General features: G+C 40.7%; 1 protein-coding gene across 1 annotated transcript in view; it reads right to left on the bottom strand.

Moving 5' to 3' along the window:
- Positions 1–25,678, bottom strand: part of LOC106587564 (carbohydrate sulfotransferase 8) — a 204,608-nt gene extending 178,930 nt beyond the window's left edge. The window contains exon 1 of the mRNA XM_014176072.2: positions 24,941–25,678. The gene's annotated coding sequence lies outside the window, so the exon portion shown is untranslated. The remainder of the gene's footprint in view (positions 1–24,940) is intronic.
- Between the last annotated feature and the right edge of the window lie 1,699 nt (positions 25,679–27,377).

Below are 27,377 nucleotides of genomic sequence, written 5' to 3'. Positions count from 1 at the left end.
ACCTGGACAATGCTGGGCCAATTGTGCACCGCCCTATGGGACTCCCAATCACGGCCAGTTGTGATACAACCTAGAATCGAACCAGGGTCTGTAGTGACACCTCTAGCACTGAGTTTTATATATATATATATATTAATCATTTAAAAAAATGTTACCTTTATTGCAGTGCCGTAGACCGCTGCGCCACTCGGGAGCCCAAATAGGGCTAGCATGGTGTGGTGTTTAACCAGACAGAATCCAGGGGGAATGCAGACGTTTGGAAATGTCAAGTTGCTGACATCAATAACAACGCAACACAGATTCGCCTGAACCATAAACAACAGAGATGTGATGCCATTTTCATTCATGGCTTTCTGGAGCAATCTCCTACGCAGACTGTTTAGGCAAACAGACACTAAGGTGTATTATAGAGCACTGAGACAACAGTAGGAACCTGCAACCCTCAGGATAACTGTGATGGATTGGGTGTCCTTAACCTGTCTGTCTGACAATGAGACCCTATCTGAGTCTGACTTTGTTCCACTGATTACAGCCTTTTGAGACCAGGGTTTGATTTTCCCTACAAATTGACTCCTTTACAAGTACAGTATGGCACTCTCGGGATTGTGACGGGTTTTCTCAGAAAATCTACCTAACAGGTATTGATGACACTGTGTATACTTTAAACACCACACACAATTACTCATTATGCACCTTTGTTACTGTCATTATTTCCATAATCATTAGTGCTACTTTGGGGAATTAAACAATGGCCTTTATTACTAAACTAATGATTGGTTTACTCATGCCACGATTTACAGACTCAAGTTTATGTATCTAACTCATTATGTGTGAATGTAAAGGTCACTGGAATACAGTGTCACCTACAGATATAGGATCTTAATTTGAATTATATTGTCACAGCATAATAATCCTGCAGCAACAGGATTTTAATGTTTAGTCCATTATCTGGCTTGAGTGAATGTTAGGCTATTGCCTGGCTAAAAGTAGGCTACATGAAAAGTGCAATACTGTTAATATAACAGTGGGTTTTCAGTGAATTTATGTAAATCACAAAGCTCATCTGCATTTCCTGCAGTACAGGAGAATTATCAGCAACAAAAGAGTTATCAAATTAAGATCCTACATCTGTACTACAACATGGCATCTGAGATAAGATCATTCCAACCAGGACTTTAACATTAGGTTTACCACATGGTGGCGGTATGAACGTTTTGACAGAAAACTCTGCTGTCTCTTCTGCCCCTGAGAAGGTAATTACCATCCTACAGAAGCTCCTACGCATCCATTTGACTTCAATTCACATGAAAGCCAGGTGAGACGGCAGGGACAGACTACTGAAGATTTGGTGAGGCCTGTGTGACCCAGATACAAAGGAACTCAGACAGACACAGTAATGTTCTTTCAGGACTTCATCAGAAAACATCACAGTGAACTCTACTGAGAACCAGGACACAAATGTTGAGATGCACACATACATACAGCAGGCCTAACCTTAATAATACTGTAAAAATACTGTTGAAAAGGGTTTACGTTTATCCTATGACGTTACCCTTTCAGTGGACAATTGGCTCTATCCATCTTCTCAGAGACACATGCATTGTCTTTATGAATCCATTGTGTATTGCATTGAGTCAAATCAAGTCTTCACCAACAATATGCAACACCTTGAATAATTCCCACAAAATATGTGCACGTTTTAGACTGGGCACGGCATACCTCAACTGACTGGCAAATTGACGAACACAGTTTCATGAATAATTTTAAATTTCAAATAACATTTTGTTTTGCCGACTAAACTCTGATGATGCGTTACAGACGATCTACGTCAGCTACCCTTTCTGACAACCAACCAAAGGGACAGCAATACGTCCAAGACCAGTAGTGTAAAGTACTTTTGTAAAAATACTTGAAAGTACTACTAAAGTAGTTTTTTGGGGTATCTGTACAGTACTTAACTTCACTATTTATATTTTGGACTACTTTTACCTCACTACATTCCTGAAGAAAATACTTTACTTCTTAATCCATACATTTGCCCTGACTCCCAAAAGTACTCGTCACATTTTGAATGCTTAGCAGGACAAGAAAATGGTCCAATTCATGCACTTATCAAGAGAAAATCCCTGGTCATCCCTACTGCCTCTGATCTGACGGACTCGCTAAACACATGCTTCGTTTGTAAATGATGTCTGAGTGTTGGAGCATGGCCCTGGCTATCCGTAAAATAAATAAAAAACAAGAAAATGGTGCCGCCTGGTAATATAATGAATTTTAAATGATTTATACTTTTACATTTGATACTTAAGTATTTTAAAACCAAATACTTTTGGACAAGTAGTACATTTTCTGAGTGACTTCCATTTTTATTCTTTTTCTGTGGAGGGACATTTTTCACCACTGTCCAAGATAAAATGACAGAGATGAACCAATCCATCCTGATCAGCAAGGGTAATAGTCTAGACTTGGGCCTTGATGTTATCCAACAGCCTGTTTATTGGCACATTCTCTCCCTGTAATGATATCAGGGAAGGAAGAGCTGATTTAAAACTAATTGCTCCTACTTCTATTCCATTTCACAGCCTGAATCTTTACTCTAAGTTCTCCCCCCGAGGACTGGCGGATAAAATAGAGCATGTTGATGGTGATGGGAACTGGATTTGATGTTGCCCTTGATATACTAAACAGTTCTTTGTACTTAGCATAATTGGGCCGCTTGGTTCTCAAACCAAACTTTGGAATTCCCTCCTTACAGGGGTAAGTGAAACTCTTTTTACTCCATTCTACCATGCATTGGCGTTATGATGAAGCATGTCCAACGGGTGTGTTATGCTGTGAATTGAGTTTTCACGGAGCAACTGGTGTCATTTGAAAGAATGGAGAGAGAGAGAGAGAGAGAGAGAGAGAGAGAGAGAGAGAGAGATGTCATTTGAAAGAATGAGAGAGAGAGAGAGAGAGAGAGAGAGAGAGAGAGTCATTTGAAAGAATGAGAGAGAGAGAGAGAGAGAGAGAGACAGACAGACAGACAGACAGACAGACAGACAGACAGACAGACAGACAGACAGACAGACAGACAGACAGACAGACAGACAGACAGACAGACAGACAGACAGACAGACAGACAGACAGACAGACAGACAGACAGACAGACAGACAGACAGACAGACAGACAGAGCGAAAGAGAGAGATTTCCATAGCCAGGTGACAGGTCTCAACTACGAGAGGAATTAAACACTTGGGAATGAGGGATTTCCATTAAGCATTGCGCCGTGAGGGATTGAAAATTATATTTGAGGAAAAATGCTTTTAAAAGCAATCTGAATCCTGGAAAAATGATGCCTGATAGGTAAAATTCTCCTCCTAAATCTAAACACAACAATTGCCAAGGTATGGCTGCCATAATTCGATTTTCTATTCTTTCCTTTTTCCATTATGATGCAAAAATACAGCCTATGCTTCTTCCAATTTATATAATTTCTATACAGACTCAAATGGCCAGTGGTAAAATCTGCCAGCTGAGAGAATGATCCTTGGAAAAGGACAAACATCACAATAAGACAATCTTGGATGAACATTAGAAGGTACTGTGTTATTTGATATTTACCCTAGAGAGTCTCAGGAGGCTTACTGAGCCAACAATGAAGAACCCCATGCCACATATATTTAGATCCATCCCACAGATAGCAATGCAGCTGTGGATATTAAGAGAGAGGAAACATGAAATGAGGTACACATCAAAAATATTGAGACCATGTTACAGTAAAACACTTGGAATGTGGAGCCTCGAAACGGAACCTCATAGAAATGGAAATACAAAACTATGACAACCAACCATGGCATTCTGTTGAATCACGTGAATCATATAAATTCATATATATTTATGGCAGCCTAAATGTGCCAGATAGATTGTGCCAGTTTGGCGCAACATTCATCTAAATTACTGGCAGTGTAAAGGATCCAGCGATATTGTGCAGGTCTGGCACAGCAGCTCAATAGTCTGATACTGTATACATGACCTGTGGTAACGTAATCAATCAATCAATCAATCAATCAAATGTATTTATAAAGCCCTTCTTACATCAGCTGATGTCACAAAGTGCTGTAAATAAACCCAGCCTAAAACCCCAAACAGCAAGCAACGCAGGTGTAGAATGAGTGTCAAGGACTTAAATTCAGTGATGGCACCCAGATAGGGGGACCTCAAAATTAGAAATCACTGGAATGCAGCCAATCTTATCACAAATCTATTTCGACTCCCATTGCTCTGAGCAGAGTAGGACAACACTGTTGCTCCTTTAGGACTGAATTTGAATAGCATCTATTAAAGAAGCAGTTTCTCAGACTGGTTTGCCAGATTGGGTTGGTGCTTGTCTTTAAAAGAGAGAGAGACAGAAAGAAAGAAAGAAAGAAAGAAAGAAAGAAAGAAAGAAAGAAAGAAAGAGAAAGAGAGAGATACGAAAGAGAGAAGAGAGAAGGGAAGAGAAAAGAGAGAGCGAGAAATAGAGAGAGAAGAGAGAGAGAGCACTCCATATCAAAAATGCTAAAATTTCACTCAAATGCATAACAGCAGGAGAGTGTCCCCAGCCTCAGACAATGACAACAAAATAATGCATTATGCAATGAAACCAATGGTCAAATAAAACTGTAAGTAACCCAGTGGTCGTGCCTTTGGTTTTCGTTAAATCATAGGATAAACCAAACTGATGTCACATCTCTGATTGAAACCAGTCACAATAATCATATTAGTACTATAACACCATGCAACAGACGATATGCCTTTGTCAAATCATATTGTTATTATTCATGTGAATTGACTCTCTTGGTGCTGATGTCATTACAACAGGATGTTGCCATGTGCAACCTCAGGGGAGTATGATACCTATTGGGATTGTTTTTTCTTCAGACTGTAACACTTTCTAATTACATTTCAGGCATGGAGATGAGAAATCTACAATATGTGAATATCCTGCTATAGTGTTAATAACATGTATTAGGCTCTCTGGATGGTGTAGAGTATATGACAACACAACAAGGAGAATGTAGATGACAACATAGAAAGGAGACTTCTCTTCTGCTCCAGGTGCTTTACGTGGAAATTAGGAACAAGCTATACAGTAGATATGCCAATCAGTGACAAAGTGACTGAATAAAATATTGGTCGTTTCTACACCTTTTAAAGAAAGATACTTATTTATTTGTGGAATTGCCGACATGTGAAGAGTTCTGCAGAACATCTGTCATTCTTGTAAAAACACAATTCACAATTTCAGTTAGCGTGACGCAGCAACAGAAAGTGAAGGTGCTCAACAAAAATAACTGGTGCGACAATCCTGAAGTACCAGCCCACTGCAAACCTTGTTCTGTTCCATGCTTTGGTATGTGAGATGTCACTGAAAAACACAGCCAGGTTATTTTTTTTACCACTATCCGTCTTTACATTTCTGAATACATCAGGTATAAAATATACTTGACATCCCATTTCTTGGTGTCTGAAAAGACTTCCAGTAGCATTAAGAATGTAGTGTTTAGATACGCTAATTAAACATTACGTCTGTGTTTATCATACATATAACGCTTGTTTCAAATTAAAAAGCAACACTGAGATGCTGACTAATGAGTGATGGGTGGGTTGTTCTCTGTTTGTCTGAAATGAGCCAGACTTCCCCTTAGCTAAATGGTGTTCAGCATTACCAAGCAGGTCCCAGCCAGCACTGAGATGTTTGCTTTGATGGTGCCAGGACCAGCTGATTAAAACAGAGAGCAGGTTGGTAATTGCTGAAATTAGTGAGAGTGAAGCCTCACACGGTGCAGCAGTCCAAGCCCACCCTCACCCCCCCAACGCCCGCATCGTCCCTGTCCTTTGCTCTCAGTTGCCTTTGATTTATCCTTCAAACTGTCCACTGTGGGGTCAGATGAAAGGTGGTCCGATGTTGCGCTTTGGTGGGAAGACAGAGTCGTTTTCATCTTTTGCATTGCTTTGACAGCATTGTTAACCATCCTTCCCTATCACAGCTATTTCACAGTGGAAGCTACTGTACGGTACACTCTGTCCTCCTTACATTATCTCCCTAACAAAGGTGTCATTATTAGCACATGTCAAAGGAGAGATAAAATGGAAATATAATTGAATTTGGGCCAGACTCCTGTGAGGATTATGATTATTAGCAAAGCCATTCTGTAGCAGAGAATAAATAGTAGTCATACAGCACAAAGTATTTGATCTCTAGTTCCACATGTTAGATGTTCCAATATGATTAGATCCAAATGAGCAAAAGACTGAATATGTACACAGATAATGTACCAAAAGGACCTGAAAAAAGATTGATTCAGCAGCTTGATCATCAAATATAATGTAACATCTGCAAAATCTTTTTTTTTTAATTGCTGCTCTACAAAAATGAAATATTCCCTAGACAATATCAACGAGAGCCACAGTAAACACTTGGCCATCCATTATTTAACCTCACAGACTGTTTACAGCAACAAGCTGAGAAATTAGACAAGGTCAACATTTCTCGTAAATTACCTAGAGGACCCAGGCTCCACACCAAATTCAATCCCCTGAGGTGTATTCACTAAACGGAAGAAACATCAACAATGTTTTAAAGATGATTATTATGACACAGTTTAGGTAACGGGCTGTGAATTAGTAACTTGGTTGACATTAAGCTCTCATGGCCAGCTGGGATTACTTTATGGTTGATTAATGACATTAATATTCTTATTGGGAAAAAACAGCAGATATATCTGCCTCAACATGATTATGTATCTGTACTAGGCACATATTTTATGTTGTGGGATTAAATATACATTATTGAGATTTATACTCTCCTTTCCTGTTTAACTGAGATGTTGATAGGCCATTGCTGAAACACAGTGTCAAGGTCAATATGCTGACAGCACTGGCGTGAACTACTGTATGAACTATTGAGAATGGTGCTGAAGGTCAGGTGGGACAATGGGTTGGAAGTAGGTTTTAGCCAATAAGGTTTTCGCATGTTCAATGTTGACAATTAACTTCCACTTTTTAAGCAAGATTCCACTGGAATTTCAATTATTTAGATTTCTTTAGAAGTTGGGGAACTCATTCAAAATGTATTCTCTACTATTTTCATTGACAATATATACAATAGACACAGTGTCACGTCCTGACCAGTAAAGAGGTTATTTGTTATTGTAGTTTGGTCAGGACGTGGCAGGGGGTGTTTGTTTAATGTGTTTCGGGGTTTGTTGGGCAATGTTCTATGTTAGTCTATTTCTATGTCTGTGTCTAGTTTATCTATTTCTATGCTTAGTTTATTGGTTTGACCTTCAATTGGAGGCAGCTATTTCTCGTTGCCTCTAATTGAAGGTCCTATTTAGTAGGGGTGTTTTTTCATGGGTTTTTGTGGGTAGTTGTTCCATGTGTAGCTGTTTGTCTCACAGGACTGTTTTTTCGTCATTGTTGTTTTGATTAAGCGCTTTGTTTCGTTTTCTTCTCATTAAATAAAGAAGATGAGCATACACATTCCCGCTGCGCCTTGGTCCCATCTTTACGACGAGCGTGACACACAGGTACATCTATTGTATAAATAGCTATAATATCCATACTCCAAATAGAAAATGTGCTGCAATGGCACAGTGCCCGGTCATGAGCAGAGATGCTGGACTTAAATGACCACCAGAGTCTAGGTAAATGCCACTGGCTGAGCAATATTCATACTACAAAGGACAAGAGGGGGATAAAAGGGAAACTGTAGGTGATGTTAGAAGATGCAGAACACAACCAATTACTTTCCTGTGATGGTCTTCAACACTTTTCAAGACTAGACAGAGCAATAGCTTTCACAAAAGCCCCAAACCCCTTTTAGAATGTGGTAATAGGTCCAGTACTGTGCTCTAACCAGCTCCAGGTATAAGACAACCTACCACAGCAGCGGCTTTCTGTATTACAAGTTAACTTTCATAGACAAGAGTCCATTTGAACGGAATGAATGAAAATGCACGGGGAGGAGCATTTTTCAGAAAGCAATTTCCTCTTGGTTGTTTGTAGAGTTTCTGTGGGACATATTCAACACAGGATTAATATTGTCTGATAAAACATGTATTTAAAAATAACCTACTTCCTTCCTATCCCCAGTTTTGGAGAGCAAAGGCAGCAACAGGTGACAATCAGTGGAACTGGTATCAGTACCAGCAGCACAATGAATAACGATACTGCACCATATTTATGTTAAGTATCACATTGTAGAACAATGTGGGACATACTATGAGATTGCATTCAGCTTGGTTACAAAACATGTTTGACTGCTCTCTTCATTCATTTGTCAGTGTTATGGACTGTACTGTAATGTACTATACTGTTATGGACTGTACTGTAATGTACTGTACTGTAAATTGACCCTTGGATCATCACATTGTCGTCAGTCACTAATGTAAAGTAGACATTGTATAATCTGTGTTAATACTGAAGACGGAGAATTACTACATAGTAATAGGCAATCTACTCTCCTGGAAGCCTGATCCTAATTGCAGATGTCAAGTCTTTGTATCTTTACCTGTTGTAGTCCCTCTTTGTCTCCAGAAACACTTCTACTAATAAAGCCCCCTTTATTCTATCCATCGCTCATGCTTTCCAGGCCTGCCACTACTGGTGACTACTCACTCTGAACAAAACAGGCTCCATTTGAAAGCTGTCCTTTAGTATACGAAATTGACCGGCTGTAGGTAGCTGAGAGCAAGTAACCTCGTAGAGCAGCGTAGGTAGCTGAGAGCAAGTAACCTCGTAGAGCAGCGTAGGTAGCTGAGAGCAAGTAACCTCGTAGAGCAGCGTAGGTAGCTGAGAGCAAGTAACCTCGTAGAGCAGCGTAGGTAGCTGAGAGCAAGTAACCTCGTAGAGCAGCGTAGGTAGCTGAGAGCAACTAACCTCGTAGAGCAGCGTAGGTAGCTGAGAGCAACTAACCTCGTAGAGCAGCGTAGGTAGCTGAGAGCAAGTAACCTCGTAGAGCAGCGTAGGTAGCTGAGAGCAAGTAACCTCGTAGAGCAGCGTAGGTAGCTGAGAGCAAGTAACCTCGTAGAGCAGCGTAGGTAGCTGAGAGCAAGTAACCTCGTAGAGCAGCGTAGGTAGCTGAGAGCAAGTAACCTCGTAGAGCAGCGTAGGTAGCTGAGAGCAAGTAACCTCGTAGAGCAGCGTAGGTAGCTGAGAGCAAGTAACCTCGTAGAGCAGCGTAGGAAGCTGAGAGCAAGTAACCTCGTAGAGCAGCGGAACCGAGTGCAGACTACCAAATCTTTCATTTACCAGCATTTTAGAAAAGAAAGGGGCTGACTAGGAGTCACTTTTAAATATCTATATTCTCTGATACAAGTGAAGCTTCCAGGTCTCACTCGATGTTGCGATGAATTATTTGTTGCAACATCGAGGTCTGTTCCTGCATGTTTTACAGATCGCACCAGCAACTACTACTATAGCTACATCCTTTGAATGCTGGATCTACCCAGTATATATGACCATGTATGGTAATGCTGTATCTACCCAGTGTATATGACAATGTATGGTAATGCTGGATCTACCCAGTATATATGACCATGTATGGTAATGCTGTATCTACCCAGTGTATATGACAATGTATGATAATGCTGGATCTACCCAGTGTATAGGACCATGTATGGTAATGCTGTATCTACCCAGTGTATAGGACAATGTATGGTAATGCTGTATCTACCCAGTGTATATGACAATGTATGATAATGCTGGATCTACCCAGTGTATAGGACCATGTATGGTAATGCTGTATCTACCCAGTGTATAGGACAATGTATGGTAATGCTGTATCTACCCAGTGTATATGACCATGTATGGTAATGCTGGATCTACCCAGTGTATATGACAATGTATGGTAATGCTGTATCTACCCAGTGTATAGGACAATGTATGGTAATGCTGGATGTGTGACTGTGTGATGGTCAGGTCAATGCTTCATTAACAAATGATGAGCTAAGCTGTGACTCAGAGTTGAGTATAGTGGACGACACATTAACAACAACAACAAAAAATGGTGAACCCCAGTTTATATGAGTATACAATATGTCCATCAATAAACATACCCGTACAAGGGAACAAGGAAAATAAAGATGGATTTAGCATCTCAACTGAATATATTGATTTACAGCCTTAACATACTCATTCATAGTCTTCCCTTGGTCATGAGCTTTACTGTATGTAGTCATGGACCTGTTATCACTGATAAAGAAATTCTAAAGATTTCTGAACTTACACATTGTCCGTGAGACACTGAGCAACCATTGAAATAGTTTCAAAAATATATACAGGTAAAAATAAATGTGTAATGTAGAATGGCATTGAGTTAAATTGTCAGAGGCAGACGTATTTAAAGATGCTTGATTATGGCCTCTAACTCACAATAAAGTGTCAGTGGGCCAGCTAGACTGACCATGGCACAAGTTAGGAGACACGTGCCATGTCCACTTCTTGTTAGTGTCAAAGGCAACACTGCCTCTGTGAAGACAGAATTGTTGGTCCCTCATCCAACGTCAGGGCTATAAATTGTAATACTACTACAGTAGATGCGGTATTTAAGCCTATGGTTAAATGAATCCTTGACGGATAAAATGTTGTAGCTCAAATAGACATCATAGCATCGGGTGTGACATATTCTGTCACCTGCAGTCAACCACTGCTGTTGGTATGAGAGGCAGATCTGTAAGGGAACAGTGAAGTGGAACTGTTCTAGCATAGCTACTGTTTCAGTTGTTCAGGTCACCCAACAATCCCTACACATACAGTCACAACTGCTTAAGATCAGTACGTGGTGTCCATTTTCAAGCACTAGGCTAACCCATGTTAGTCAAATCAAGCAACTGTTTTACACTGATTACACAATATTGTAATGAATGTTTAATAACTGCTCAAAAAATGGATCATGGTGCAAATGGGATTGTGTGGGCTTTTGCAGACTGCAGCAACTGAAAGGCATCAACCTAAAGCTTGCCGTTGAACACTAATGCTTAATTTTAATGACAATCCTTAAAATATGAATACAAGGCACCTATGCTTTGGGAATAATAGGTCCTGAGCATAATTCGTTTAACTGTGGTGGGGCCCTATCATAACCAAACACTCAGAGACTAGCTTTAACGGCTACTGTAAAGCAGTGGTTCTCAACTGGTTTTGCCTCGGGATCCAAATTTAACTAGGTGTTTGTCTCAGTCGTGACTATATATACGCATCGTGATAATAATAATTGTCAAAATACAATCTGGAAAACAATTATTTTATGCTATATTGATAGTAAATGTAGAAATTATATGACAAGGGCACAACATTCCTACCACTTTCATTGTCAATAATAACATTTTTCCCATATTCTTGATGAAGAATGTTAATATTACTCCACAAAATCAACCAAAATAGTACTGCTCGATAGTGCTGCTCGAAATAGCTCGATTTTGAAAATACATTGATTGAAGAAAAATTGTTCAGATACTAAATTATATAAAAATGTAAGTTCATTCGAATTTTACACATTTTCTACCTGTTTAAGATGTTTATGTTTTGACCATTTTTTAGTTATTATTCTTTTTAAAAGTATTACTCAGACACCCACACTGGTAGGAAATTAACAATGTAAGGTAATAGAATTTGCTTCTTGGAAATCTTTTTCCCATTCCCAGTGTGTGGGAGAGGTCAGGGGAAAGCGCACTCATCAATCATATCAGACCTCCTGCAGGGCCAAAGAGGGCAGTGATTGGAAACACTGATTCAATTAGAGGAGTGATCCCTTCACTGCCTCAAGTTCTTGCTTAATCATTTAATAGTGCAAAAACGCTAGAGAATTTTGTAAAATGAATTCAGAAGGTGTGTTTTTCTAATTCAAGCGTGCAGTAAATATTGATAATTTAATGATCAGTATCTGTTTAATAAAAAATATCTGTCCCATGTATTTGGGCCTTTCCTAAGGCTTGGAATTAATGAATTTACGGGGAAACTACCCTCATAACCTCATAAAAATGTACCTTAGCCTTTTATTACTGGATATTGATCATATATTGTTATTGAAGAAACTCACTTGCTATGGCTTTACATCACCTGCCATCACATGATTGGAGAGTTATTTATCCAATAGAACTCAGACAGTGTTCTTCAATGGAAACTTCTCTAACATCAGATATGTACAGTGCGGTGTCCCTCAGGGCAGTTGCCTTGGGCCGTTACTCTTCTCTATTTTTACAATTGATTAAAGCAAATTTTGCCATTGACCTTACACAAAGCGAGAATGACTATGTATTCGGATGGTTCCACACTCTACATGTCAGCAACTAAAGCCAGTAAGGTTACTGAAATTACAAATAAGGAGTTAGTATCAGAATGGGTGATTTATAATAAAATGGTCTTAAATACATCTAAAACCAACAGCATTGTATTTGTTTCAAAACATTATGTAAGACCTAAACCTCAGCTGCATAAATAGTGTGAACATTGAGCAAGTTGAGGAAGCTAAACTCCTAGGTATAACATTGGCTGGTCAATTATCATGGGCAAGTCATATTGACAAAGTTGCTGTGAAAATGGGAAGGGGTATGTCTGTTATAAAAATATCTGAATTTTTTTACACAAAAATCAAATGTACTAATTGTTAAGGCTCTGGTCTTGTCCCATCTTGATTACTGTCTGGTAATATGGTCAAGTGCAGCAAAGAAAAATCTAGCATGCCTTGCTCTTAACCACACATACAGAAATAATATCAATAACATTCATGCCAGTCTTTCCTGGTGGAGGGTTGACGAGAGATTAACTGCTTCTCTTCTAGTTTTCATGATAAATATGACTGTGATGAATATTCTAGATTGTCTGCATAATCAAATAACATTCAGCTCAGACACCCATACATACCCCACAAGACATGTCACCAGCCTTCTGTTCACAGTCCCCAAGTCCAAACGAATCAACGGCAATGCACAGTATTATACAGAACCATGATGGAACTCCCTTCCATCTCCAATTAGTCAAGCAGATTAAATAACATCTCCTGGAACAGCGAGGACTGTGAGGACACACACATACAAACACAAGCACACACAGACACACATCATTTTGTAGTTGTATTATTTGTATATCATTGTATTTAAAATGTGTGTGACTGTCCTTGTCTATCAGTTTATAAGTGTTTTATTACTTGTCATATTTTGTGTTTTTTGTGGACCCCAGAAAGAGTAGCTGATGCTTCTGCAAAAGCTAATGGGGATCCAAATAAACAAATAAACCAAATAAATATTAAGTGTGGTCTGAATATATACTACACACTGAACACTGGAGAAGGTGCTATATATCTAGAGAGAGAGAGTAACAGTTCAGTCAAGGCTATAGCAGTTATCTACATCTGTAATACAAATAGCTCCACTACAATCCCAAGCTTAATTATGACTACAAAAATGAATGTCACATGACACAAACCTAACATTAGTAACTTGTGAGAGGAGAAGGTGAGTGAATGAAAATAATACTAATTAGAGAGAGGGCTTCCCACTGGGCACAGATAATTCAACATCTATTCCACATTGGTTCAAGATAATTTAATTGAAATGACGTGGAAACAACTTTGATTCAACCAGTGTGTGCCCAGTGGGTTGCTATCTCTATCTATGAAAGCTGTGGTTGAGTCATTTTTCTGGCTTCTAAGGAGTGATACTGAATAATATTTGGATGATGTCGTCTCCAGTGAACCTCCCACCATCTGTAGAAAGAGGTTTGTATGGGCAGTAAGATGTTCTGTTAATCTAGCTTTCTAGCAGAGACGGACACGTTTACAATACGATATGTCAAATGTAGTATTCAAATGGAAAGCAAATCTATGCAGCAGCATTGTTAATGCATTTGAATAAAACCACAACTGTTAACCACCTGCCACACCTACACTTCTGCATGAACCTGGTCTTTTGTGTCACAATTCAACTGAATAACCTGTGACTACGTTTTAATGTTTGCTGTTAAAGTAACATTTACTCTATTTTCACTCTGTTTTATAACACAGCTGATAGGTCTCTCAGAGAAAAGGTTCCCTCACTGAGGCTGCCCCGGCGACAGCGTACCGGTGTCTGACTGTATCACAGAATGGCTGGAATGGCTTGAATACCGCTACGCTGCCAGCTAATAACTTGACAGGCTTTAGTGCAGAATACATTTGTGTAATTAACTTGGGCTGAAACACAGTTGCCTAATTGATCAACACCCTGGCACCTGGGCGTTGGGTTCCACAAGAGTTAAGCAATGCTTTCAGAGCCCCACAGAGAGGGGTAGTAGGAGAGTCCCGAGCGGAGGGCCGGCTGGTCTCTGGCTCCCTGGCTCCCTGGCTCTGTTTTCTAGGCAGAGTGCCATCCATCCACAAACTAAGTCACAGAGCACCTGGCCCCTGCCTGCTGCCTTTATCCTCCCTCGGCCCTCAGCCTCCGAACGGTGACCTTGTCTGCCTGGAGGAAGATGTTCATCCCCCTGAGCAGCAATATAGCAATACACATCCCTGGCTCCCTAACTAAAATGGTTCTACCTGGAACCAAAAAGGGTTCTTCAAAGGGTTCTCCTATGAGGAAAGCCAAAGAACCCTTTTAGGTTCAAGATAGCACCTTTTTTTTAAAGAGTTTAGGTACTGTTCTTACGGAAGGTTCTTTAGATAAAGCCTAGTGCAAAGGCAAGACAGCAATTACCGGTACTTTCTTTAAAAAGCATTGTTTTAAAGCTCTGCATTACTCTGCAGGCAAGCACAAACAATCCATCGTTTGTGTTGGGTTGGTTTTCAATCTTACCTCAGTTCTAGCCAGTGCTTGACTTGAGCAGGAGCTCACATCAAATGTTCTACTGCTTGAGCTCCTGTTCCTCTTATAGAATATTAGCTCAAAAGTATTGTGGAGCTCCTGCACATAAATATAAACAGTACCGGCACACAAAATGAGTACCGGCACCTTTTTCATTCCAAGTCAAGCATTGGTTCTAGCAGGAAATACATTAATAAGATGTGTTCTCTTGGTTGACAGACTGAGCTGAAGTATCCAGTAATGTATCCATAAAAACTCATCCCTCCTGAAGTACATTGTTAATTATAGAGATGTATTGATCATTTGGTGTTCTATTAGGGCAACAGGGAGTAAAGAGATTTCCTGTGTCCCAGAAACTCTCTGCTATGAACATTTTATTATTCCAATTACTAGATTGCCTACATATTGAATTTGATCTTAACTGCATTGCCTGGTTAAATATACACTGAGTATACCAAACATTAGGAACACCTTCATAATATTGAGTTGCATCCCCCATTTTACACTCAGAACAGCCTCATTTCATTGAGGCATGGAGTCTACAAGGTGTTGAAAGCGTTCCACAGGGATAATGACCCATGTTCACTCCAATGCTTCCCACAGTTGTGTCAAGTTGGCTGGATGTCCTTTGGGTGATGGACCATTCTTGGTACACACAGGAAACTGTTGAGAGTGAAAAACCCAGCAGCGTTGCAGTTCTTGACACAAACCAGTACGCCTGGCACCCACTACCATACCCCGTTCAAAGGCAGTTAAATATTTTGTCTGCCCATTCACCCTCTGAATGGCACACTTACACAATCCATGTCTCAATTGTCTCAAGGCTTAAAAATCCTTCTTTAACCTGTCTCCTCCCCTTCATCTATACTGATTGAAGTGTATTTAACAAGTGACATCAATAAGGGATCATAGCTTTCACCTGGATTCAGCTGGATAGTCTATGTCATGGAAAAAGCAGTTGTTCTTAATGTTTTGTATACTCAGTGTAGATTTCCCAAATCAATGTGTTTCCACTGCCTCCTTCATTCTGCAGTCTGAGTCATGTATCTCTACATGTGCATCTCTGCATGTTCAGAGAACAGTCTGGAGGTGGTCTCTCTCTCTCTCTCTATCTCCCTCTGTCATTCTCTCTTTCTTTCTCTCTCTCTCCATCTCCCTCTGTCATTCTCTCTTTCTTTCTCTCTCTCTCTCACCTCTCTCCCTCTGCCTCTCTCTTTTGCTCTCTTTCTCATTTCTCTGTGCCTCTCTCTTTTTCGCTCTCTATCTGCCTCTCTCTCTCCACATCCACCCCCCTCTCTCCCTGTTCCTCTCTCTCTCTCTGCTTCTCTCCTCTCTCTATCTCTCTCATGCCCAACAAAGAGCACATTTGCAGACTCTCCCCCACACTCGTCTGAATCCTCTCTGCTTCCTCCCAGCTATTCTTCCCACGGTAGCGACTCACATTACACCATTCTTCACTTTAATGTACTTTAATAGCATTAATATCTCCTTTTGCTTCTTGAGCTGCACCCCCTACATCTTAAGAAAGCTGCTTAAAAGCAATTGACAAGGGTAGTCTACCACAACAGATAGGGGGAGTGGGAAGACAACCATAATGATTCAGCTGTTTTAATGCATTATCGTTCTCTCCCTGCATGGAGCACTCTATAAACAGGCATTAGAATATGTAGAAAAACAACAAGAGTCAGATGTCACCTTCTATGCCGTCCCAAGTTTCACCAGAAGTGACAGTGAAGGTCGGGTCGGTGTAAAATGACAGGGGGCTCTAGCATAAAGATAAGGCTCTACTATAAAACAGCCAAACCAACGAGTGTGGGTGCCTCTGGTTTTGGAGGAGGAAAGAGAATCCTCCTTCTGCATTATTCAATGGATCTCCTCCTCTAAATAACAGCAGCTGAGGATTGTTTGACATCCCAAATGAATAATTAAGGGTGACCTTTTGTTCCCATTAGAGGTGATGGACCAATATCACATTCATCCACTTCCTGTTTAAGGCTCAGGCTCAGGCTGCCATCAAATGGCACTCTATTCCCTTTATAGTGCACTTCTTTTGACCAGGGCTATGGTCAAAAGTAGTGCACTATATAGCAAATAGGGTGCCATTTGGTACACAGATCTGATCTAAAGCTAAATGTGAAGCTATTCCTATAGGATTGACTAGAAATGAATAGTCATTGATGACTAAGAGCCTGAAATGTAGCTACCAAACCATAAGTCACCTTTAATGATGGTAGTATAAATTGCATTGTAGGCATGTTGATTTCAGGAGAATGTAAATAAACATTTTGCAGAGGGAGAAAAGCACATTCCATTTATGTTTTCTCAGCAATATTATTAACCCATTGGATTATTTGGTTATCAAGCTGTAGTCTAATTCAGAAGTCAAGCTTTCCTTAATAACATTTTACTGCAGTGAGCTAAATCAGGGTTTCTTGGTAGTCTTAAACAAATCTACTTTGAAACAAAAGTATACACCTCACACACATAGTTATGGGCTTAAAAAAAGAAGACGTGCCATGTCAGATAGAGAGTTGAAAGTTATTCAATTTTCAGTTTGCATCCCAATATTACACGTTATATACATCACAGAAGACTAAAATATAACAAAAAACGTTTGACATAGAAACACCAGATTTCTGGCTTAAAAATGATAATAATGTTAATTAATTATGAAATGATGAAAAATATGAATAACATTCCACCCATGAATGTGAGGGCACTTTGGTCATTCAACTGCAGGAAGTACCCAGTAAACTCAACTGGTGTCTCTGATTTTCCAGCTCCAAACCAGTTGACAAGGCCATGGGTGTTGCCTGGTGATGCTGTGTTGTATGGAGTGCGAAGATTCCTGGCATTGAAAGAGGCTCAGTGTTCAAGGGAGCACATATTTATAGCCGGATGAGGAATAATTCATTGTGATCAGAGTGCAGATCATGCTCTTATTCCTTCACGGAACAGATGTGGCGCAATGAAAAGAGCAGGCTTCTTTTCTCTCTCTCTCTCCCGCTCTGCTCTCTAGCGGCCTGCCAAATGGAAACGGCAAAGGAAGGTTAGCTCTTTGAAGCCACTGTGTGTGTTTGTCGTCATGCGCTCCTGCTCCGCCTTGGGATCTCAGGTGGTTCTTCTTTAAAAAGAGAGAGATCTTGTAATGTCGCACAAGCCACTGCCTACACACTGAATCACTGTCCTTAATCAGACTCAAGAATGATCCAAACCCCCCTCCCCCAGTCCAGGGTCACCTAGCTACACAGTACCATGGCTTCAATACATCCCCATGGTAGTAACTGATCATCTATAAGGATCTACTGTATATTATTCTAAATCCTATAGTAACAAAAACTGCAGATTCAGCTTGGAAACCAAAGGGTAAAGTAAGTGAATTGTCTCTAATGTCCATTCTGACAGAGTCACCCCTTACAGAAAAAATACATGATTTCCCATACATTTTTTCATGTGAAATCATGTGAAAACGTGTTTTTGGAACACGTGATCACATGTTAACCCATGTAGTTTCACGTTATCACATGTTGCTTTACATGTTGTCACATGTTATCACATTAACTTCACGTAAGATCATGTGATCACATGAAGAAAAAAAATGTGGAACACTTCACATGTTCACATGTGAAATTCATATGTTTTTTCCGTAAGGGACTAACAGGTGTGATAAGTAATTGCTCTGACAAACACACACACATGGCCACACACGCACACACTCTCTCTTTCTCTCTCTTTCTATAACACACACAAGCAGGGTGGATGGCCTTGGATATCCATAGACGGACACGTTTTTTCACGGGACCTCCTATGTGTGCACTCGCTTGTGCGTTCACCATTTTTTTATGGGTGTTATAGTAAAGCCCATAGGCAGCTCTTGAGTTTCAAGTTTGGGGATGCTTACAATTTATCCTATCATTTCAATCCATCTTTGTGACAGTTATGATCCTTTTTACATACGCGTTTTCGAGGAACAGTTTTATTTCAAGAATTAAGTTTTCCGTTTTTCAAAATCATTTTCACGTGGTTAATCATAAAGTAATAATGTAACTAAGGGGAGAGCACCAGCCTCTGCCATATGGACACATTGATACGCTGTGGCCCATTGGCAGCTAGAGAAATTAGCGCATAGAACTCAGAGATAGCCCATATGCCAATGTATCAGTAGGACTATAACTTCCATTGTCAACTAAGTAAAATACATAAGCCTAAAGCTGACAAATAAAAACAGTACAAAATCTCCTGATGAAAATTCTGGTTCTTTCAATCACATTCAACTCTCTACTCTGCCTCATTTCTATCTGTCTTGACTTGAGCTATCGCTAGTGAAGTACAACATTGTATCAAATCATCAACTGGGTCCGGCCAGAAGCTGTTGCTAGCTAACTTGCAACATTGTGTCAACTAGCCTATTCCGAGCCCTCAGAGTTTCTCGCACCAGTGAGCTCGAGAAAAACAGCTGATTTTTATTACGTTTCCACTGGATATATGGGATCATCAGATCATGATATTTTGCTCTTTCATTCCGAGGCTTGGTGATTATCGAGGCCGGGAGTGTTGGAAATATTTTTTAAATACAATTTGCTTATTGCCCCAATAGGTCCACAGACGACGCAATTGCAATCACACTGCACACTGCCCTAACCCATCTGGACAAGAGGAATACCTATGTAAGAATGCTGTTCATCAAATACAGCTCAGCATTTAACACCATAGTAACCTACAAACTTGTCATTAAGCTCGAGACCCTGTGCAACTGGGTCCTGGACTTCCTGACGGGCCACCCCCAGGTGGTGAGGGTAGGAAACAACATCTCCACTCCGCTGATCCTCAACACTGGGGCCCCACAAGGGTGCGTTCTCAGCCCTCTCCTGTACTCCCTGTTCACCCATGACTGCGTGGCCATGCACGCCTCCAATTCAATCATCAAGTTTGCAGACGACACTACAGTGGTAGGCTTGTTTACCAACAACGACGAGACGGCATACAGGGAGGAGGTGAGGGCCCTCGGAGTGTGGTGTCAGGAAAATAACCTCTAACTCAACATCAACAAAACAAAGGAGATGATCGTGGACTTCAGGAAACAGCAGAGGGAGCATCCCCCTATCCACATCGACAAGACAGTAGTGGAGAGGGTGGAAAGTTTTAAGTTCCTCGGCGTACACATCACGGACAAACTGAAATGGTCCACCCACACAGACAGCATTATGAAGAAGGCGCAACAGCGCCTCTTCAACCTCAGGAGGCTGAAGAAATTTGGTTTGTCACTGTAAACACTCACAAACTTTAACAGATGCACAATCGAGAGCATCCTGTCGGGCTGTATCACAGCCTGGTACGGCAACAGCTCCACCCACAACAGTAAGGCTCTCCAAAGGGTAGTGCGGTCTGCACAACGCATCACCGGGGGCAAACTACCTACCCTCCAGGACACCTACATCACCCGATATCACAGGAAGGCCAAAAAGATCATCAAGGACAACAACCACCCGAGCCACTGCCTGTTCACCCCGCTATCATCCAGAAGGCGAGGTCAGTACAGGTGCATTAAAGCTAGGACTGAGAGACTGAAAAACAATCTCAAGGCCATCAGACTGTTAAACAGCCATCACTGACATTGAGTGGCTGCTGCCAACATACAGACTCAAATTTCTAGCCACTTTAACAATTAATAATTAGATGTAATAAATGTATCACTAGTCACTTTAAACAATGCCACTTTATATAATGTTTACATACCCTACATTACTCATCTCATATGCATATACTGTACTCTATACCATGTACTGCATTCTACTGCATCTTGCCTATGCTGCACGGCCATCGCTCATCCATATATTTATATGTACATATTCTTATTCATCCCTTTACATTTGTGTGTATAAGGTAGTTGTTGTGAAATTGTTTGATTACTTGTTAGATATTACTGCACTGTCGGAACTAGAAGCACAAGCATTTCGCTACACTCGCATTAACATCTGCTAACCATGTGTATGTGACCAATAAAATTTGATTTGATTTGATGTGTGAGGTGAAAGGAAATCACTGAGAAGCTCAGCTTATTACTGGTGGAAGTGGTGAGTTAAGACAATCAGACATTGCCTAATGGGCACTTTCTTATAATTACACGCAGCAGGTTAGGTAGGCCTACTTCTATGTGTGCTCAGGCGCTCCTGAGAAACCAGACTCATGCTCATTGCTCATGGAACACTTCAAACAAAAGACAATGAAAAGATTGACAAAACTCGTAATGGTTATGAAATAAACCAAAACTTGTTTATCACAAGTGTAGCAGGTTATGAACACTGCAAACAACATTTCCATTCCGAGAATGAGAATGGTAAATGACTGTACTGTAATTAATACATGCATTAACAGAAATTAATGTAACCAAATGACGGGGGGATTAACGGTACATTTACTAGGCCTACTGGTGACATATGTAATGGGGAATTTATTTTAAAAAATAAGCAATCAAAGGGCAAACAATTCACAGAATGAAACAATGAATGCGCAAGAATTGATGGGAGACAGCTGAGTGCATTCTGGAGAGCTGAGTGTGTGCATTCTGAAGATAGACACGACATATCTTCGCTGCACACCCCTCCCCTTCTTTTTGCAACATATTCAAAAATACTCAAGACACATTATCTTCACGCATATTTTAGATGCTTTTCACTGACAGCCGCAACTCATCAGCTCGACATTATTGCACATTCTGGCCTTCCCAAATAGGCATGACCTACACAGCTATGTTTTTAAAGAAGCTAATGATCCTCTGTGGCTAAGTCATGCTATCTGGTGAAGTATTTTGAATGTTTTTATTTAGACAAGAGTAATTATAAAATTTTGGCAAAACATCAATTTACTTTAAGGGAAGCCAGCATCCTAACAGTGCACTGTGGACCCGCCAACTTGCCTTTCCAATTCGCAAGAGGGTGAAACCAGAGATCTATATATAATGACGAGATGCTCATCTCTCTGCCCTAACAACGGGAGTCGTTGTCCCAAAGGCGGGAAGGCAGGTGACAAGCTTAGGTCTGCTTATTATGCCAATAGAAATGCATTAGGCCTATTCTGGCCTGATTTTGGAGATTGTCAGCCCTCTTTGCCTCTTCCTCTCTGCTGAAAACTCTCTGACCGAAGAAAGCATCCGAGTGAGCAAAACAGCGCCCCTCTGTCTTATTATATTTAGCCCATATATCTGATGCTGTCTGGACAGAAATGGTATGACATTCCATACTCTTTTGGTCCAGACAGAATCAGATACTGTACATGGTCTAGACATATTGAGACAGGGGGTCTCTGTTTCTCTCACTCAGATGCTTTATCTGAAATTGATGCATCTTTCTGTCAGCGCGTCTCAGACAAATAAATCAATATTTAAATATTTTATTTGGATGGGCAAGGAGGTATGGTAGGGTGGGCCCCCTAAGGCTCGCCCATAACGCCGGTCCTGCACACAAGTACACTCACTCACACCCGCGTAAGGCATCCCTAGCTTCCAGCTGGGCTTGGACTGCGCTCTTCATCCGTTCCGAGGAGCCGTTGGTCACTGCAGAGCCATCTGGAGTGCTATGTCCCAGCTCCACTGGGCCTCTGCCAGCCTCAGTATGAGCACAGCATCTTCAAGCACATTTTGTATGCGTCAAAGCTCTGCTGTGTCCAATGACCCTGGCCGCTGACAGAAGCCATTGCATTCAGTCACATGGACACCACCTCAAAGGGGGCCTTATTCTCTCGTTGGACAGCACCTGCATTCTCTGGCACCAAGTGAAAAGGGGTTGGGGGCCATTTTAACATGATTGACATACTAATTTCCTCTTACAAAAAAAATAAGTTGCACAATACTGCACAAATATTGCACATCATTTTTCTATAATCAGCAAATGTACAGAGAGGCTTCACAGAGACCTAAATATTGATGCCCAATAGGACCCCAATGACGGCAGACAGCTGAGGTCCTCAAAAAGCCATTGAAAACACTGTGTCTATCAGGGATCAGTAAGAGCTGGAGTATTTTAACAGATTATTATAATCATTTATTCCATTGATCTGTAAATTACATCTTCCCCAATGTGTCATACCCATGCTTATAGACTGGGTCACTTTTTCAGAGCTAGTAAACACCAGACCTAGTAAACACAGCAATCTTGTGTGTTCTTTTCCCCAATATTTTTCTATTTTGTTCAGCAGAGCACCTAGCAGTAGATTTGTAGGAGAAAAACATGAACTGGCCAAAGAACGGATCACTGACCTTCGTCATCAATTACCAAGAGCTTCTTTTTTTGGCACAAAACGTAACATGTTTTTGGAAGCAAGGAGGGGAGAACAAATGGAAGCCATTATGCTGAACTCACTCACTCTTTGTCATAAAGTATAAAGTGATGTAGGCCTATTTAAGGGTTTGCAGTTTGCACTGCAGATAATACTGACACCTGATCCTTGCAACCATCGCCTTTATAATCCAACACACCCTCTGGGTCAGCTCCATAGGGCATCTCTGAGCCACATCTACTGTAGGTCAGATACAAACTGCAATAGTAAATGAAGCCTACACAAAACTTTCTATACGACATCCACGTCTGTTATCCACACAGGCACTTTAACCTACACAAATCCACAATATAAAGCTGATCCTCCCAACTCTATTGTCCCTTGGATTCTGTAACGCAGGCGCATAACCACACCTTGCTGTCACTCACATTCTTGTCTTTACCATGCATGCAGCAGGTGCTGTTGGAGATTTGCTCGTGTTTGTTTTTAATGACAGTTTTTAGTTATTGTACCTTCTTGGGGAGTGTATTTATTCTCCGATTTCTGTCTGCCTCAGCGCATCTGGTAATAATGAGAAATTGAACAGAATCATGGTTCAGTTGAAAGTGGAGTTAGACACAGACATCAATGTAATATATGCCATTTCCCATCTCACAAAACAAGGTGAAAATAATATCCCAAACCTAATAAGAATGCTCTGCATTTATCACAGAAAATATTTGCAGTCAGTCTACCTAGCCCGCTCTAAAATGAGACTTGTGAATCGCAGTATGAATAATGGGATACTTTCCCTATGTACTCAGTGTATAATTAGGATGAACACAATTTGAGTTCATTCACTGACCACTTAAATTGAATAATGCATGCTTGATATGGCAGTCTGCAAGGAGCAACTAGGCATGACTCCAAATGAGGGAAAGACAGTGGCAGCATTCATTATGTTCAAACTTTGGGAGAGGAGAACCGGGGAAAAGAGGAGCAGAAGAATACTATTTGCTTGACTAATGCGCATAATGGCAAGGTACAATATCAATATATGGTGCTGTATAATGGATACCAGAGGAGAGCAGCATAATCATTTCTTCAACAAACACATCTATCCACTGTAACTAGGCTATTGGTATTATGTCACCTCTAAAATGTGCTGATGAAACCTATAGGTTATTGCAATCCACTGTTTGATTCCTATGAGCAAAGGCAAGACCACAGAAATGTGTAGGAAAACGTTTATCGCACAAAAGTAGGCTAGGAGATAGGCTTACTGTACAAAAACAATTGTATTAACAATATATATATATATATATATATATATATATATATATATATACAGTTGCCCAATTGTCACCTGTAGAGACGGTCTTCACTAGTTAACACAGCCACAAAGTCCTGAACCCCCCCTATTTCTACAATGTATATTCTTTAAACCTAACCCTAACCTTAACCATACTGCTAACCTTATGCCTAACCCTAACCTTAAATTAAGACCAAAAAGCACATTTTGTTTTTCTTTAATTTTTACGATATTGCCAATTTGACTTTGTGGCTGTGGTATCTATTGGAAACCGTATAAGACAGTGAGACAATAAACACATCAAGCAAAGATATGCTAATGAAGCTGTTATAGTTAAATAAAAACTAAACAGGCTCAATGTATTAATGTAGCCTATCAATATGATGTGTAACGAGGTTCTGTATAGACAAAACATGTCCATGTACAAGAACACAAAAACTTAACTGGCTAAATACAGGTGAGATGTCAACCCAGCCTACCATTCGATTGAAGACAGTTGGCCTAGATATGTTTTATGACGTAACTCACATGACAAAAACATTATCTAGATACGTATGGGAATAAATTTACCTTAGCGAATGGACCTGATATCATAAAGCTGACAAGACAGGGCGGAAAGTGTGGGCTCGTGTACTGATTCTCCTCACTCGTAGATCAGCCAAGTCCTCCTATCTTCAGCACCACGGAAAAGGCGTCCGCCTATTTCTTAAATAATAGGCTTTTCCGAATAAACAAACCCGAGACAAATGTTAGCCTACTGTCTCTATAAGTTAGATGTCTCGTGGTCGAGTCCTGGTTGCAATAGACCTGGTTAGAGCTTCGTCGAGTAGAACTAATGTGAAAAGATGAAGCGATGGACGGTTCGCCAATCAGACAGCAGCAGTATTGCGCTCCATTCTTGTGTCTTGCGCTTGAGTTTTGCATCCCGGGAAGTCTCCAAGGAGAGGTATCTCTTCTTTCCTCCAGGCAACCGCTGCAATAACAGTAATGTCGTTGAAAAACTGAAGAATAAACAACACTACATCTTATATTTTCAATGCAAAATGTATTTTCATCTTTTGGATTTGAAGCGAGAAAAAATATGAAAATGACTACAGTAGCATACAGTCACCGAACCAGTGCGCGCCCTTATTATAGAATAAATCAGTAACTGGGAGCGATTGTTTCCAGTTTACCTGAACACGAGTCGATGCCCCCAATGCCAGGGAATCACTGTATCGAATCCAATTTTATCTGTCTAGCGCGAAGTCGCTATAACTGTCAGGTGTCCGCCTTATGCTGTTAACCGCAGATATCGTGCGAAGTGAAATAATGCCGGCTACCACGCGACAGAGACAAGCGCGACAGAATAGTTAGGAAGTAAAACATTTTTTTTAATATGGTGCTTGCACTGTATGTTTAGGACTACGCACTGTAATCGTTTTTTAAATTACAATGTATATTTAATTACAGTGAAAAACCAAAGTGATATGCTATGTTTCCTGAATTGAGACATCTTTCCATTCCCAAGGTAATTTGACAATCTACATAATTGTAGAAGGGAAATCAGTCGGGAATGGATAGAGACATGCCGCACTCGACTGTAGCCTAACGCACATATAGTTCAATAGAGAATGTGGTAATAAAAGCCATAAGGGAAGTTGTATGGTTCTGAATGGAGACTTTGGCCCCACACCAAAAAGTGTATCAGCCCAGCCAGCTTTGCTGAAAATGTGATTATGTTGTCTCTAGGTGTCCATCATAGACCTCATCCCAGACAGGCACAAGACAGATGGTTTCAGCTACCAGGGGGACAGATGAGCTGACGTTTATTGATACATTGCCCTCCATAAATGATGTGATGTGAGAAGGGCACACTTTATTCAATAATGACCTCAGGACAATAACATTTTCTCTTATAATGTCCATAGCATCAATGGATGGCTTCCTGCCTGCTCATCTCATCTGCAAGGTAGTGTGTGTGTGTGTGTGTGTGTGTGTGTGTGTGTGTGTGTGTGTGTGTGTGTGTGTGTGTGTGTGTGTGTGTGTGTGTGTGTGTGTGTGTGTGTGTGTGAGAGAGAGAGAGAGAGAGAGAGAGAGAGAGAGAGAGAGAAAGAGGGTACTTTTTAAATAAATATTACAAATGCTGTATGACACAGAATACATATACTGTATATACTGTACAGTAACCTTGCTTTACCTTAACTCATGCATATACAATAACTTAATCTGTATTCAGCAGCATGCCTGGCATGGATTCAAGACTCAAGAGCCCCCGTGTATGGTCCTGTCAGTGGGGTGCCATCAAAGTGGAGGCCTTCATCTGTCACCCCCGCCATGGAGCCCATGTAGAACAATTGAGTACCCACATCCATACCCACACATGCAGTCAAAGCCGGCACTAGCCCTTTGGGGGCCCTAAGCTACATTTTGTTGCCCCCCCCCCCCCCCAGTTGCCTTTCCCTATCTTAGGCCATCCACAATAGACTGTCCAGCTCACCCTCTATTTAAAAAGTGCACATGGCATGGCCCATGAGCTAGGAGAGCTAGTAGAACCTGCACAGTACTGTATGCAGAGCATGCTCTCCATTCTCAAACCAAAGACATTTGTACCTTCATTCTCTCAAAGGGACACACTGACAGAGAAAAAAAGGTTTAATCAAAAAATGGAAAGGAAAGCCTTGCAGGGTGAAAATCAAAAGCCACTGGATCTACATAATTCATTTCCAGGCTACTTCATGAAGCTCGGCTGGCAGAAGGGGGTTTTCTACCTGTTTTTAGTGCAGCTTCCAGAATGTAAACAATCCTGATAGTGTGGGCACTAGCTAAAGGGGGAAACCATCCTTATTAATAGGACCTTCACAGGCAGTATGGTTTGCAGTGTTGCCTGCCAAAAGAAACAGGCACCTGATTAATCATTAATCCGCACAGTAGAGAAAAATTGAAATTTTCTGTGTTTTGCTGTCATCGAGGAGAAACAGATTGATGTGAATTTACAGCAAAGTATCACAATATCTGTCATCTAGTA

Source organism: Salmo salar, chromosome ssa26 (genome assembly GCF_905237065.1).
Source record: "Salmo salar chromosome ssa26, Ssal_v3.1, whole genome shotgun sequence".
Taxonomy (NCBI): domain Eukaryota; kingdom Metazoa; phylum Chordata; class Actinopteri; order Salmoniformes; family Salmonidae; genus Salmo; species Salmo salar.
This window is presented reverse-complemented; position numbering and strand designations above follow the sequence as displayed.